Source organism: Chrysemys picta, unplaced genomic scaffold, assembly GCF_011386835.1.
Source record: "Chrysemys picta bellii isolate R12L10 unplaced genomic scaffold, ASM1138683v2 scaf493, whole genome shotgun sequence".
In the NCBI taxonomy this organism is placed as follows: Eukaryota; Metazoa; Chordata; order Testudines; family Emydidae; genus Chrysemys; species Chrysemys picta.
In genome coordinates, this window is record NW_027053200.1 from 13,022 (window position 1) to 26,042 (window position 13,021).

Below are 13,021 nucleotides of genomic sequence, written 5' to 3' on the forward strand. Positions count from 1 at the left end.
AGAGACTGTCTAGGAAGGAGTACGGCAGAAAGGGATCTAGGGGTTATAGTGGACCACAAGCTAAATATGAGTCAACAGTGTGATGCTGTTGCAAAAAAAGCAAATCTGATTCTGGGATGTATTAACAGGTGTGTTGTGAGCAAGACACGAGAAGTCATTCTTCCGCTCTACTCTGCTCTGGTTAGGCCTCAGCTGGAGTATTGTGTCCAGTTCTGGGCACCGCATTTTAAAAAAGATGTGGAGAAATTGGAAAGGGTCCAGAGAAGAGCAACAAGAATGATTAAAGGTCTTGAGAACATGACCTATGAAGGAAGGCTGAAAGAATTGGCTTTGTTTAGTTTGGAAAAGAGAAGACTGAGAGGAGACATGATAGCAGTTTTCAGGTATTTAAAAGGGTGTCATAAGGAGGAGGGAGAAAACTTGTTCACCTTAGCCTCTAAGGATAGAACCAGAAGCAATGGGTTTAAACTGTAGCAAGGGAGGTCTAGGTTGGACATTAGGAAAAAGTTCCTAACTGTCAGGGTGGTTAAACACTGGAATAAATTGCCGAGGGAGGTTGTGGAATCTCCATCTCTTGAGATATTTAAGAGTAGGTTAGATAAATGCCTATAAGGGATGGTCTAGATGGTATTTGGTCCTGCCATGCGGGCAGGGGACTGGACTCGATGACCTCTCGAAGTCCCTTCCAGTCCTAGAATCTATGAATGTATGAAAAAAACACTGTTCTCCACCCCCACCGAGGTTGGCCAGGGAGGCGGCTCTAGCAGGGGGGGCAGGAGGGATTCTGGCAGCAGTGAAGTGGGTTGCGGGGAAGTTGAGATCTCGCCCCAAGTCATCCCAGACACTAATGCTAAGCCACAGGATGGCAGCATCTAGTGTCAGTGGACTCCAAACACTATTTCAACCCCACAGTTTTCGATGAACTTCCCACAAGGGGAGGTGATGAGCACCCCCAGCAACACACACACACACACACACACACACACACACACCCCACTCCTGCCATCTTAAACTACTGTTTTCCATGCCTAGAATTCAGCTGGCACCAGATGGATCAGACTGAGCAGCTGCCAAAACCTCTTGGAGGCTCTTACCTTCTAAACAGAGACGTCTGTTTTCTAGTAAAATCAGTAAAAGGAAAGGAGAAAACTCGAAAGAGGCTCCTGCACGCACTCACGTACGTGAACCCTAATACTCTCTCAGTCCTCAAAGAGAGACCTCGAGAAGGAGACTTGCTGAAGCAAAGCCACAGGGGTCTCTGAGGTTTCCCTGGCCCTGTGCTCCTGTCCTGTCAGGCTGATGTCAGCATCTCTCTCTGAGGTCACCACCTCCCTAACACATTTGACCAATAGGCTGACGTCCTGCAAAAGGTCTTTGTGATGTCACTGACACACCCAACCAAACCCTGAAGTGCTAATGTCCTGCTGCTGGCCTGACACTTTGAAGGTTTGAGGTTGTCATAACTATAAAGGGAAGGGTAACAGCTGTCCTGTGTACAGTACTATAAAATCCCTCCTGGCCAGAGACTCCAAAATCCTTTTCCCTGTAAAGGGTTAAGAAGCTCAGGTAACCTGGCTGGCATCTGACCTAAAGAACCAATAAGGGGACAAGATACTTTCAAATCTTGGGGAGGGGAAGGCTTTTGTTTGTGTTCTTTGTTTGTGTGGGTGTTCGCCCTCGGGACTGAGAGGGACCAGACATCAATCCAGGTTCTCCACATCTTTCTAAACAAGTCTCTCCTATTTCAAACAAGGCGTGTTAGTTTTCCTTTGTTTTCTCAACTTGTAAATGTACCTTTTACTAGAGTGTTTATCTTTGTTTGCTGTACTTTGAACCTAAGACTAGAGGGGAGTCCTCTGAGCTCTTTAAGTTTGATTACCCTGTAAGGTTAATTTCCATACTGATTTTACAGAGATGATTTTTATCTTTTCTTTAATTAAAAGCCTTATTTTTAAGAACCTGATTGATTTTTCCTTGTTTTAAGATCCAAGGAGTTTGGATCTTGATTCACCAGGAGTTGGTGGGAGGAAGGAGGGGAATGGTTAATTTCTCCTTCTTTTAGATCCAAGGGGGTTGGATCTGTATTCACCAGAAGTTGGTGGGAGGAAGGAGGGGGGATGGTTAATTTCTCCCTGTTTTAAGATCCAAGGGGTTTGGATCTGTGTTCACCAGGGAATTGGTGAAAGGTTTCTCAAGGCTACCCAGGGGAGGAAATTAGCCTTGGGATGGTGGTTAAGCTTAGAAGTTTTCATGCAGGCCCCTACATTTGTATCCTAAACTTCAAAGTGGGGATACAGCCTTGACACAGGTACTCTCTGTGGATCACCCCACTCAATGCGTCTTCATTCTAGGAAGCAAGCCGGCTAGACAGTAAAACATCAGAGGCTGCTCCCAATACTACACTCAGTGTTTCCAAAATTGGTAGACTTTATGGCAACAAGAGACCTTTAGAGTATCTCATCTAAGCCCCTGCATATCATAGGTCTCCTGTATAGTACAATAGGTACTTTTTGGGCACACACATTCCAGAAAGGCATCTAGTCTTCCTTCAATGACATCAAGAGATGGTGAATCCACCACTTTACCTTTTAGTGAGTGCCAGGGGGCTCCATTTCCCCTTCCACTAGCTCGCCATTTACAGGGAGACAGAGCAGTACCTGCAGCAGGGAGCGGGAGTTGCTGAAGGCCTCAGAGGCGCAGCCCCTGCAGTGTCTCAGGCACCTGGCGCAAGTGGCGGATGATGCGGGTGCATCACTTTGGCCGTGACGTCCTCCTCCTGCAAGGGAACGAGAACCTGTCAGAGACTCAAACTCCCCGAGGAATCAGGGGGAATTAAGGGCACCTGGAACCAGCAGTATTTCCACCCAGCACCTGCTCACCACTGAGAGATGAATTCACCTCCTCAACCCCAGAATGGAGTCTTCTTGTCCTTTCTGGTAACCTCCAGTGCCAACCCCCATCCTTGTAGGATTAGCATCTGCTACCTCCCCCTCGGTGCCCTTGACAGCTGTTCCACCTCCAAACCACAGCTCAAGTTATCAGAACCCTCTTCTCCACCCCCACCCAGGTTGGGCAGGGAGGCGGATCTAGGAGGGGGGGCAGCAGGGATTCTGAAAGCAGAAAAGTGTGTTGCGGGGAGGTTGAGACCTTGCCCCAAGTCATCCCAGACAGTAATGCTAAGCCACAGGATGGGAGCATCTAGTGTCAGTGGAGTCCAAGCACTATTTCAACCTCACAGTATTGGATCAACTTTCCACAAGGGGAGGTGAAGAGCACCCCCAGCAACACACACACACACACACACACACACACACACACACACACAAACCCCACTCCTGGTGGTGGGAGCGGAACAGGAGAAAGGACAAAAGAAGTAAGAGATGAAGAGAAAGGAAGCAGGGATGGAGGAAAAGGTAAAACGAAAAGGACAAAACCTAATGTCCCCAGTGATTCCACGGGACAAAATCCCAGGGAGAGAATAAAATTCTGCCACCTTGAGCTAGTGTTTTCCATGCCTAGAATTCAGCTGGCACCAGGTGGATCAGACTGAAAAGGTTACAAGCCTCTCCGAGGCTCTTACCTTCTTAACAGGGATGTCTGTTTTCTAGTAAAATCAGTAAAGAGAAAGGAGAAATCTCGAAAGAGGCTCCTGCTCGCACTCACATACGTCAGCCCTAATACTCTCTCAGTCCTCAAAGAGAGACCTCGAGAAGGAGACTTGCTGAAGCAAAGCCACAGGGGTCTCTGAGGTTTCCGTGGCCCTGTGCTCCTGTCAGCATCTCTCTCTGATGTCAGCATCTCTCTCTGAGGTCACCAGCTCCCTAACACCTTTGACCAATAGGCTGAGCTCCTGCAAAAGTCCTTTGTGATGTCACTGTCACACCCAACCATCCCCTGAAGTGCTAATGTCCTGCTGCTGGCCTGACACTTTGAAGGTTTGAGATACTCTCTGGGGATCACCCAACTCAATGCGTCTTCATTCTACGAAGCAAGCCGGCTAGACAGTAAAACATCAGAGGCTGCTCCCAATGCTACACTCAGTGTTTCCAAAATTAGTAGACTTGATGGGCAGTGAGCCAGAGCAGTACCTGGAGCAGGGAGCGGGAGTTGCTGATGGCCTCAGAAGCACAGCCCCTGCAGTGTCTCAGGTACCTGGCGCAAGTGCCGGATGATGCGGAGCAGGTGCATCGCTTTGGCCGTGACGTCCTCCTGCTGCAAGGGAACGAGAACCTGTGTCATAACTATAAAGGGAAGGGTAACAGCTGTCCTGTGTACAGTACTATAAAATCCCTTCTGGCCAGAGACTCCAAAATCTTTTCCCTCTAAAGGGATAAGAAGCTCAGATAACCTGGCTGGCATCTGACCTAAAGGACCAATAAGGGGACAAGATAATTTCAAATCTTGGGGGGGGGGGAAGGCTTTTGTTTGTGTTCTTTGTTTTGGTTGTGCGTTCGCTCTCGGGACTGAGAGGGACCAGACATCAATCCAGGTTCTCCACATCTTTCTAAACAAGTCTCTCCTGTTTCTAACTTCTAAGTAAATAGCCAGGCAAGGCGTGTTAGTTTTCCTTTGTTTTCTCAACATGTAAATGTACCTTTTACTAGAGTGTTTATCTTTGTTTGCTGTACTTTGAACCTAAAACTAGAGGGGAGTCCTCTGAGCTCTTTAAGTTTGATTACCCTGTATGGTTATTTCCATACTGATTTTACAGAGATGATTTTTACCTTTTTCTTTAATTAAAAACCTTCTTTGTAAGAACCTGATTGATTTTTTCCTTGTTTTAGATCCAAGGGGTTGGATCTGTATTCACCAGGAGTTGGTGGGAGAAAGAAGGGGGGATGGTTAATTTCTCCTTGTTTTAAGATCCCTGGAGGGTTGGAACTGTATTCACCAGGAGTTGGTGGGAGGAAGGAGGGGAATGGTTAATTTCTCCTTGTTTTAAGATCCAAGGGGTTTGGATCTGTATTCACCAGGAGTTGGTGGGAGGAAGGAGGGGAATGGTTAATTTCTCCTTGTTTTAAGATCCAAGGGGGTTGGATCTGTATTCACCAGGGAATTGGTGAAGGTCTCTCAAGGCTACCCGGGGAAGGAAATTAGCCTTGGGATGGTGGCAGCCGACCAGAGCTAAGCTGGTAGTTAAGCTTAGAAGTTTTCATGCAGGCCCCTACATTTGTACCCTAAAGTTCAAAGTGGGGATACAGCCTTGACATGGTGGTAGCGGTGGGATCATTTTAAACCCAAAGCCAGTGAGATTTTTTTTTTCCTTCTAGCTGCTTGAAAAGCAGAGCTGGAGATAGATGCATATCTTATCTCTCCTTGCCTGAAGGCAGAGGTGTTAAGTTTTTTTAACAAGGTCCTTTGTTAAGAGAAGTGTTCAAATGAGCAAACGACAGGGTAAAAGGAATTTACAAGCTGAATTTTTTTTTTCTTTTTACATCCTCGGGAGTAGCTAGTTAGAAAGTCTCTGTTAACTCAGCAGCAGCCAGAGCTGAGAGCTTCCCAGTTTCAGTCAACTGCAGAGGGGGTGACCCAGCACAAGAAAACAGGAAAATGACTACCAAAGAAGTAGCTAAAAAAATAGAACTGGCCAAACTAAAAGCAGAAGAAAATGAAAGAAAACATCAGAGACTGCTTCAATTAACAAAACTCAAGACACAGCAGAGAAAAAGAGAAGAAAAAGCCAAAGAGGAGGCCCACAAGAGAGAGATGAAGCTGAAAGAAAAAGAAATGGAGCTGAAAAAAAAAAGAGATGGAGGAGAGAGAAAAAGAAAGGAAGCATGAACTGGAAGTAGCAAAGGCTAAGCAAGCTTTCACCCCCATCCCTGTTCCTGAGCCTTCCACCAGGGCCCCGTCTGTCTTACCAGAGACCCAGACAAAGGTGGTGGAACCGGATCCCCTGCCAACGACTGCAACAGCCGTAGTGAATCCAATCCCAGAGACCCAGCCAAAGCCAGTCCCAGAACCGGAACTGGCAACGCAACCAGCACCAGGACCATTGCCAGCACTGAGTCCAGCGCTTGCAAACCCGTCTACAACTCCAACGCCAGAGGGCACCAGCGAGCCTGACCTGGCGGAAGCAGCAGATAACCCTACCCAAGAGGCTCAGCCAGAGCCTGAGATACCACATAGTGCACCAGTGGACAGCGGATCACAGTCAATGGAAACAGCCCCAGCACCTGCATCACTTCCAGAGGGACCAAGCCCCAGTCCACAATCCAAGGAGGAACTGATGTCTCCAGCATCAAGGAAACAGTTCCAGGCCGAGTAGGAAGCAGATAACAGCCTTCAGAAAGCTTGGGCGGCGGCGCGGAGCACCCCACCGCCTCTCAGCTCTTCTAACCCATCCCGGTTTGTTATAGAACAAGGACTTTTATACAAGGAGACTCTTTCTGGTGGGCACCAGAAAAACTGGCATCCTCAAAGACAGTTGGTAGTTCCCACTAAGTATCGGGTAAAGCTCTTGAGCTTAGCCCACGATCATCCCAGTGGCCATTCTGGGGTGAACAGAACCAAGGACCGGTTGGGGAAGTCCTTCCACTGGGAGGGAATGGGCAAGGACGTTGCTAATTATGTCCGGTCTTGTGAGGTGTGCCAACGAGTGGAAAAGCCCCAAGACCAGGTTAAAGCCCCTCTCCAGCCACTACCCATAATTAAGGTCCCATTTCAGCGCGTAGCTGTGAATATTCTGGGTCCTTTCCCAAAAAAGACACCCAAAGGAAAGCAGTACCTACTGACTTTCATGGATTTTGCTACCCGATGGCCGGAAGCAGTACCCTTAAGCAACACCAGGGCTAAAAGTGTGTGCCAGGCATTAACAGACATTTTTGCCGGGGTAGATTGGCCCTCCAACATCCTTGCAGATTCGGGAACTAATTTCCTGGCAGGGACCATGAAAAACCTGTGGGAAGCTCATGGGGTGAATCACTTGGTTGCCACCCCTTACCACCATAAAACCAATGGCCTGGTGGAGAGGTTTAATAAAACTTTGGGGGCCATAATATGTAAATTCATAAATGAACACTCCAATAATTGGGACCTAGTGTTGCAGCAGTTGCTTTTCGCCTACAGGGCTGTACCACATCCCAGTTTAGGGTTTTCACCATTTGAACTTGTGTATGGCCGCGAGGTTAAGGGGCCATTACAGTTGGTGAAACAGCAATGGGAGGGGCTTACGCCTTCTCCAGGAACTAACATTCTAAACTTTGTAAGCAACCTACAAAGCACCCTCCGACACTCTTTAGCCCTTGCTAAAGAAAACCTAAAAAATGCTCAGAAAGAGCAAAAGGCCTGGTATGATAAACATTCCAGAGAACGGTCCTTCAAAGTAGGAAACCAAGTCATGGTCTTAAAGGCGCTCCAGGCCCATAAAATGGAAGCGTCGTGGAAAGGACCATTCACGGTCCAGGAGCGCCTAGGAGCTGTTAATTATCTCATAGCCTCCCCCATGGTATACCATGTTAATTCTCTTAAGCCCTTTTATTCCAAAAAATTAAACGTTTGCCAGTTTACAGCCCAGAAAACAAATAACGCAAAGTGGCCTAAAGGTGTCTATTACTAAGAAAAAAAGGATGGTGGCGTAGAAGAGGTGAACCTCTCCACGACCCTTGGACGTCTGCAGCAACAGCAGATCAAGGAGCTGTGCACAAGCTTTGCACCAATTTTCTCAGCCACTCCAAAACGGACCGAACGGGCATACCACTCCATTGACACAGGTAATGCTCACCCAATTAGAACCCCACCCTACCGGGAGTCACCTCATGACAAAACTGCTATACAAAGGGAGATCCAGGACATACTACTGATGGGTATAATCCGCCCCTCTAATAGTGCATGGGCATCTCCAGTGGTTCTAGTTCCCAAACCAGATGGGAAAATACGCTTTTGCGTGGACTACCGTAAGTTAAATGCTGTAACTCATCCTAACAACTATCCAATGCCACGCACAGATAAGCTATTGGAAAAATTGGGACATGCCCAATTCATCTCTACTTTAGACTTAACCAAGGGGTACTGGCAAGTACCACTAGATAAACCCGCTAAAAAAAGGTCAGCCTTCGTCACCCAGGCAGGGGTGTATAAATTCAATGTACTCCCGTTCGGGTTGCAAAATGCACCCGCCACCTTCCAAAAACTTGTAGATGGTCTCCTAGCGGAATTGGAAGAATCTGCAGTTGCCTACCTCAATGATGTGGCCATTTTTTCTAATTCATGGGCAGAGCACATGGAGCACCTAAAAAAAGTCTTCAAGCGCATCCAGCAGGCAGGACTAACAGTTAAGGCTAAAAAGTGTCAAATAGGCCAAAACAGAGTAACTTACCTGGGGCACCAGGTGGGTCAAAAAACTATAAATCCCCTACTGGCCAAAGTGAATGCTATCCAAAAGTGGCCGGTTCCAAAGTCTAAAAAACAGGTCCAATCCTTCTTAGGCTTGGCTAAATATTATAGGCAATTTGTACCCCACTACAGCCAAATCGCCGCCCCGCTAACAAACCTAACCAAAAAAAACCCAGCCAAATGCAGTTCAGTAAACTAATAAGTGTCAAAAGGCCTTTAACCAGCTTAAGGCAACACTCATGTCTAACCCTGTGCTAAGGGCCCCAAACTTTAACAAACCGTTCCTAGTAACCACAAATGCGTCCGAGCGAGGCGTGGAAGCAGTTTTAATGCAGGAAGAACCGAATCAAAAATTCCATCCTGTCGTGTTTCTCAGCAAAAAACTGTCTAAGAGGAAAAGCCACTGGTCAATCAGCAAAAAAGGAATGCTACGCCATTGTGTACGCGCTGAAAAAGCTACGCCCATATGTTTGGGAACGGCGTTTCCAACTACAAACAGACCATGCTGCGCTACAGTGGCTTCATACCGCCAAGGAAAATAACAAAAAACTTCTTCGGTGAAGTTTAGCTCTCCAAAATTTTAATTTTAAAACACAACACATTTCTGAAGCTTCTAACCAAGTGGTTGATGCACTCTCCCAGAAAAGTTTCCCAAAGTAAACTGGTTAAGAATTGTTCTTGAAATAAAACATATTGTTAGTTTTTATATAATCAGTAGTATGTCTAAAGGTACATGTGTCTTATTAACTCTGTTTTCTCCTAAAACTCCAGGAAGAAATCACAGCCAGTGTGGAACTGAACGTACAACACTATCTGTGATTTGGGGGGCGTGTCATAACTATAAAGGGAAGGGTAACAGCTGTCCTGTGTACAGTACTATAAAATGCCTCCTGGCCAGAGACTCCAAAATCCTTTTCCCTGTAAAGGGTTAAGAAGCTCAGGTAACCTGGCTGGCATCTGACCTAGAGGACCAATAAGGGGACAAGATACTTTCAAATCTTGGGGGCGGGGGAGGGAGAAGGCTTTTGTTTGTGTTCTTTGTTTTGGTTGTGCGTTCGCTCTCGGGACTGAGAGGGACCAGACATCAATCCAGGTTCTCCACATCTTTCTAAACAGGTCTCTCCTATTTCAAACTTCTAAGTAAATAGCCAGGCAAGCCGTGTTAGTTTTCCTTTGTTTTCTCAACTTGTAAATGTACCTTTTACTAGAGTGTTTATCTTTGTTTGCTGTACTTTGAACCTAAAACTAAAGGGGAGTCCTCTGAGCTCTTTAAGTTTAATTACCCTGTAAGGTTATATCCATACTGATTTTACAAAAATAATTTTTACCTTTTTCTTTAATTAAAAACCTTCTTTTTAAAAACCTAATTATTTTTTTCCTTGTTTTAAATCCAAGGGGGTTGGATCTGTATTCACCAGGAGTTGGTGGGAGAAAGAAGGGGGGATGGTTAATTTCTCCTTCTTTTAAAATCCCAGGGGGGTTGGAACTGTATTCACCAAAAGTTGGTGGGAGAAAGGAGGGGAATGGTTACTTTCTCCTTGTTTTAAGATCCAAGGGGTTTGGATCTGTATTCACCAGGGAATTGGTGAAGGTCTCTCAAGGCTACCCAGGGAAGGAAATTAGCCTTGGAATGGTGGCAGCGAACCAGAGCTAAGCTGGTAGTTAAGCTTAAAAGTTTTCATGCAGGCCCCTACATTTGTACCCTAAAGTTCAAAGTGGGAATACAGCCTTAACAACCTGTCAGAGACTCAAACGCCCCGAGGAATCAGGGGGAATTCAGGGCACCTGGAACCAGCAGCATTTCCACTCAGCACCTGCCCACCACTGAGGGATAAATTCACCTCCTGAACCCCAGAATGGACTCTTCTTGTCCTTTCTAGTAACCTCCAGTGCCAACCCGCCTCCATGTAGGGTGAGCTCCTGCTACCTCCCCCTCAGTGCCCTTGACAGCTGTTCCACCTCCAAACCACAGCTCAAGTTATTATTACCTTTGGACACAGACTGGCTAACCTAGTGAGGAGGGCTTTAAACTAGGTTCGACAGGGTCAGGTGAGCAAAACCCACAGGTAAGTGGGGAACATGGAGACCGGGGAGATGGGTCAAAAACGAGAGGGAGTGTGGGCTATATTGTCAGAGGGAAAGGAGGGTCAGGACAAAACTGGGAGGAAAGATCAAACCAGTATCTTAGATGCCTATATACAAATGCGAGAAGTATGAGGAATAAGCAGGAAGAACTGGAAGTGCTAATAAATAAATACAGCTATGACATTGTTGGCATCACTGAAACTTGGTGGGATAATACACATGATTGGAATGTTGGTGTGGATGGGTACAGCTTGCTCAGGAAGGATAGACAGGGGAAAAAGGGAGGAGGTGTTGCCTTGTATATTAAAAATGTACACACTTGGACTGAGGTAGAGATGGACATAGGAGACGGAAGTGTTGAGAGTCTCTGGGTTAGGCTAAAAGGGGTAAAAAACAAGGGAGCTGTCATGCTAGGAGTCTACTACAGGCCTTTGGGTTAGGCTAAAAGGGGTAAAAATAACACAGCGGGGCACAGACTATCCAACAAATTCCTGGACTGCATTGGAGACAACTTTTTATTTCAGAAGGTTGAAAAAGCTACTAGGGGGGAAGCTGTTCTAGACTTGATTTTAACAAATAGGGAGGAACTCGTTGAGAATTTGAAAGTAGAAGGCAGCCTGGGTGAAAGTGATCATGAAATCATAGAGTTTGCAATTCTAAGGAAGGGTAGAAGGGAGAACAGCAAAATAGAGACAATGGATTTCAGGAAGGCAGATTTTGGTAAGCTCAGAGAGCTGATAGGTAAGGTCCCATGGGAATCAAGACTGAGGGGAAAAACAACTGAGGAGAGTTGGCAGTTTTTCAAAGGGACACTATTAAGGGCCCAAAAGCAAGCTATTCCGCTGGTTAGGAAAGATAGAAAATGTGGCAAAAGACCACCTTGGCTTAACCATGAGATCTTGCATGATCTAAAAAATAAAAAGGAGTCATATAAAAAATGGAAACTGGGACAGATTACAAAGGATGAATATAGCCAAAGAACACAGGAATGCAGGGGCAAGATTAGAAAGGCAAAGGCACAAAATGAGCTCAAACTAGCTACGGGAATAAAGGGAAACAAGAAGACTTTTTATCAATACATTAGAAGCAAGAGGAAGACCAAAGACAGGGTAGGCCCGCTGCTTAGTGAAGAGGGAGAAACAGTAACAGGAAACTTGGAAATGGCGGAGATGCTTAATGACTTCTTTGTTTCGGTCTTCACCGAGAAGTCTGAAGGAATGCCTAACATAGTGAATGCTAAAGGGAAGGGGGTAGGTTTAGCAGATAAAATAAAAAAAGAACAAGTTAAAAATTACTTAGAAAAGTTAGATGCCTGCAAGTCACCCGGGCCTGATGAAATGCATCCTAGAATACTCAAGGAGCTAATAGAGGAGGTATCTGAGCCTCTAGCTATTATCTTTGGAAAATCATGGGAGACGGGAGAGATTCCAGAAGACTGGAAAAGGGCAAATATAGTGCCCATCTATAAAAAGGGAAATAAAAACAACCCAGGAAACTACAGACCCCAGTGAGTTCAACTTCTGTGCCAGGGAAGATAATGGAGCAAGTAATTAAGGAAATCATCTGCAAACACTTGGAAGGTGGTAAGGTGATAGGGAACAGCCAGCATGGATTTGTGAAGAACAAATCATGTCAAACCAATCTGATAGCTTTCTTTGAGAGGATAACGAGCCTTGTGGATAAGGGTGAGGCTGTGGATGTGGTATACCTAGACTTTAGTAAGGCATTTGATACGGTCTCGCATGATATTCTTATTGATAAACTAGGCAAATACAATTTAGATGGGGCTACTATAAGGTGGGTGCATAACTGGCTGGATAACCGTACTCAGAGAGTTGTTATTAATAGTTCCCAATCCTGCTGGAAAGGCATAACGAGTGGGGTATCGCAGGGGTCTGTTTTGGGACCGGCGCTGTTCAATATCTTCATCAACGACTTAGATATTGGCATAGAAAGTACGCTTATTAAGTTTGCGGATGATACGAAACTGGGAGGGATTGCAACTGCTTTGGAGGACAGGGTCATAATTCAAAATGATCTGGACAAATTGGAGAAATGGTCTGAGTTAAACAGGATGAAGTTTAACAAAGACAAATGCAAAGTGCTCCACTTAGGAAGGAACAATCAGTTTCACACATACAGAATGGGAAGAGACTGTCTAGGAAGGAGTACGGCAGAAAGGGATCTAGGGGCTATAGTGGACCACAAGCTAAATATGAGTCAACAGTGTGATGCTGTTGCAAAAAAAGCAAACCTGATTCTGGGATGTATTAACAAGTGTGTTGTGAGCAAGACACGAGAAGTCATTCTTCAGCTCTACTCTGCTCTGGTTTGGCCTCAGCTGGAGTATTGTGTCCAGTTCTGGGCACCGCATTTTAAAAAAGATGTGGAGAAATTGGAAAGGGTCCAGAGAAGAGCAACAAGAATGATTAAAGGTCTTGAGAACATGACCTATGAAGGAAGGCTGAAAGAATTGGCTTTGTTTAGTTTGGAAAAGAGAAGACTGAGAGGAGACATGATAGCAGTTTTCAGGTATTTAAAAGGGTGTCATAAGGAGGAGGGAGAAAACTTGTTCACCTTAGCCTCTAAGGATAGAACCAGA